This window comes from Pseudopodoces humilis, chromosome 1 (genome assembly GCF_049639895.1).
Source record: "Pseudopodoces humilis isolate 2021_Gansu_Grassland_sample_001 chromosome 1, ASM4963989v1, whole genome shotgun sequence".
Taxonomy (NCBI): domain Eukaryota; kingdom Metazoa; phylum Chordata; class Aves; order Passeriformes; family Paridae; genus Pseudopodoces; species Pseudopodoces humilis.
Window position 1 is genome coordinate 128,913,929 of NC_142200.1, and position 4,307 is coordinate 128,918,235.

A 4,307-nucleotide genomic window follows, 5' to 3' on the forward strand; every position below is an offset into this window, starting at 1 on the left:
ACAATGATTTCCTGTCCCTGCTTACTCCCTTGCAACAAATAGACTATAATATTAATGGGGGATATGTTTTTAAAATACTCTATAAAGCTATTCTCTAATGGCCTTTGGAGGGCTTAGAGGAGTGTGGTACTTCATATGTATATTCTCAGAAATTAGTCTAATACTTCTAGAATATACTTTTCCAGCTATAGCAGGAAAAACAAGACTAAGATACTTGCATCTTGTTTTCTGCCACTGTTTGTTAATCAGAAGAATACCAAATTGCATTTCACAACTGCACCTTCTTACCCCACCTTTTCTTCCTGCTTAAAAATATTTCAGATGCTTGGAAGCTCTCTAATGTTACATCCTGAAATTATTCACAACTGTTGTCTTACATGGAGATTGTTAAAGAGCTGTGTTCCTTAACTGATACATAGATAACCAGATCTTAACATGAGGCAGAAGGAAGGAGGAGGCAGGAAAGAAAACTAGAGATGTTTCCCATGAGTCTGTTCAACCCTTTCACAGCATTTTGCTTCCCCTTCAAAATAGTCTTCATCTCTAAGCCAAGGAAATACTATATTATCACCAGTTCAAATACATGCATTTGAAACTTCAGGTCAGTTAATTTCGTTAATTAGTTCCTGCAGTTTCTCAGGTACCAATAGGAGTTTTCACTTACTCTTTCACCTACTGACTTAAAGATTTATCAGTCGAGGGTTCTTTCCTACACCCAGAGCCTCTATAAGAAGGTGGCCTTCCAGCTCTGTCCTTGTCAAAATTGTTTAAAGAACACTGTGTTTTTTTTATATCTTCTTCACTTGGTAAAGAAATCTTCACATATTACAAAAGCATCCAGATTAGCCAAAATTAGCAGCAGCATCTGTTCTTCAATTTAGGTCTAGATAATGATTGTACAAAATTCATTAAGAATGGAAGTTATTTAACCTTCCTAGTACTGATTATCTCATAATGCACTGATACTTAAATCTGAAAGGACCAGGCTAATTGTGATGGTAGCAAAGACAATTCCATAGATTATTGTACTGTCCCTCACACTGGGAATAATTTAATTGGAATACTGTATTCAGTGCCAACTATTATATTGCAGAGTTAAAAAAGAAGGTTTGCTGTATGCCAGGGTCTTATCAGTCCTCAACCAAAAATTGTGTACTATATTGTCATGGAAAATGTTCTTAAAACCCAGGAAGCCTAGGTTCCAAATCTTTGTTTTTCCTCCTTCCTCCATGCAAGGAATTTCACCAGTGAACAAGCTCAGTGTTAGTTCAGACATTCCCCTTCATCTGTAACCTGGATGATGCTGAGGGCAAGTTCATGTGATCCAAGAAGGAGGTCAGTGAATAACTACTTGCTGTTAAGAGATCTTTGGTTACATTCTGAGTTACATTGACATCTCACCTTGGAAGGTGGTAGAGAATGTAAATGAAGCCTAGCTAAGATCTGTTATAAGTCTGACGTACAAGGAGCATTAAGTAGCAAGTAGCTCAGAGGAGATAATCCCTTCTATTCAAGTGTTGTGCAGTGAGGATCAGCTGGTCTGTGGAGACTCTTGCACAAGGCCTGGGAGGGAGAGGCACTCCAAGAGAAAAGGGACTGATGACATTTGTTTCACATTCTGTAGGGCAGTAGGATTTAGCCGCAGTGGCTCATGATGATAGCCCAGGCAGACAATCAATGTGTGTCATGTTTGAACCTGTTTTCAAAGTTCAAACATGTCTCCTCTATCAAGTTCAAACATATCTCCTCTATCAACCTCTATCATGAGCCGCAGTGGCTCATGATGATAGCCCAGGCAGACAATCAATGTGTGTCATGTTTGAACCTGTTTTCAAAGTTCAAACATGTCTCCTCTATCAAGTGAAGAATTAAACAAGCTCTGTGAAGCAGCAGCCTAGAGATAAACAAATCCTCTGCCTCCCCACTAGTTCTCATGTCACTCCTACCTCTCTTAAGGGATAATAATGTCCCATTTTTCTACAGCCCTTATAAAGGTTTGATAACCTGGGATAGCTTTTCTCTTTCACTTCTGCTGCCACCAACATTGTCAGCTGTCACCACTCTTTCTTCCACTGCCTACCAGTCTTTCCCCATAGTTGAAGGACTTCTGAAGAAATAAGTGTTAAACATAAATTATATAAGCAGTAACCCTGTTTCTGTTGTGCTACGGGTTCTTTAAATTTATTAATAGGAACTTGTTTTCCACTACTATTCAATAATTTTTCTTAAAATGGATTTTATGTTTGAAGCTATTTTCTTTCAGCTGGTTAGCTGGTATTTTTTTCAAACAATGCTTTGGAAAAATGTACCTGCTTTGAAAGTGATCTGCCATTATAGACTGGGTATTGACTGGAATGAGTTTGGGGAAGAAAAAAAAGTGAGGTAGCAGGTCAATTCTTTTAAATCCTGGTTTAATTGGTGCAATTAACACTACTGAGAGGCTTATATGTGTGAATGTTGAGGACATATGGTAATTCTTAATGGTGAAGATCTTACAGACTTGGTTTTCCAAGAATTGAGGACATTGGGACACATTAAATCCCATCCAATATGTTGTGCCCTTATAATGGTATTCTTCCATAAATCACATTTATTCTTTTGGAAACAGTATTTCTGGTGTTCAGTAAAAATTTCACAATGTCATTGACTGTCTGATTTCTTAAGGAATCAAACTTTGTTTCATTTTCAAAGAGAAAAATGGAAAAGATTTCTTAACCCATTTGAAGTTAAAAGATAAGCAACATCTGTGGAGGCTTAAATTACTTAGCCTTATGTTTCATGGAAGATGTCACCAGCTAGAACTCTGCTTGACAATATTTTAAGCATGACAGTTAACAGCCTGGTTAAAACACATTAATTTTATAATTTATATTAGGTTTGAAATGTACTTCAGCTTTTAGTTCACCAAACAAGTCTAACTTTTGTGTGGACCAATATATGCATTTAATGTCATACAGGGAGTTTCTCCATCCCTCTCTTATGGCATTGAGGAAACAGTCAATTTCTCCAGCCTAAAAGCAAACAAATGTTTTAAAATACAATTTCAAAACAAAAGCAGTGTATAAACCTGATCTTTTCACAGGCTATTTTACTCAAATTAACTGTGTGTGTATACATATATTTAAAAATTATTAAAATGTGTAATTGACTTTTTAATCTTACTAATATAATCTATGATTTGAGTTCTTGCCTAATTTATTTAATAACTCCCAGTTATTGTGAAAACAGTAAAAAACATGCATACTGTATCATTACATGAGGATCTGACTCCTTGTTTGTTGTTTAATAGCTCCTAAGCTCATGCAGTAGGGTGGGAGTGAAGCCTACTTTCCAAGAAGTTAAGATAACAATCATAAATCCATAAGTTGTGGAGGAACTTTGAAGAGACCAGAAGCAGAACAGAGTTTCTTGCATGAGTTCAGCAGACATTTGCAGAGTTAATCCCGTGGAATGAAGTTAGGAGACTGGATTAGAATTTGTCAATGTCAGTTGACAGGTAAGGATTCACTTCTCTCACAGGCATCATTTGAGAATAACCCATTTACAGCCACCACTTGAGAATTTGGCTTTAAGGTTCAATTGCTTGAGTTTTCCCATTTCTGGAATAGCCCAAACAACAGTAACAATCTGTCTTAGGCACAGTGAAATGGAAATCTGTTGACTAAGGTTTAGCCTGCTGTTGCAGTGATGCAGCAAAGAGATCTAGGATTAAATATTTTCAGATGCTCAGGCAGTAGTAGAAATGCTAAATCAGTTTGCTGGTGTTCAGGTCACAAGCATAAGTCAGATTAACAGCAAAGAAGTGGGAAAAATCAATCCTCTCTATCCTCTAACAGCTGCCAGGGCTTTTGTAAGACTTCAATGTATGTGGCTTTCCTGTAATGCTCTGCAGCAGCAGAGTCATGTCAGATACTATTAGGTAACCAGGGCAGATTGTGCATCTCCCAGTAGGGCTGTCCCACACCAACCTCCAGAAGTCTTTAATAGCTTGAATGAGTTGAAATTATTCAGTGAAGACTGATATCTCGGGGACAAACTCAGTCTGGGACTCCTGGGTGCAAAAAGAGGACCTCTTCACTGTTTACACAAAACTAGCTCTTAGGATTCTGCAGGAATGATTACTACTCTTTGTAGTCACGTAGCACAGTACAGTGCTTGTAGATACAGCGTGGACTTCGACACTGGATTTTGGTCCATCAGAAATTAATAAGGTCATGCAGGTGTTGGGCAATTTCCCTTATTTCCAGAGATCAGAAGCTTCGTAGAATAAAAAGCAAAGAATAAAAATCAAAATGTCAAAATGTTTG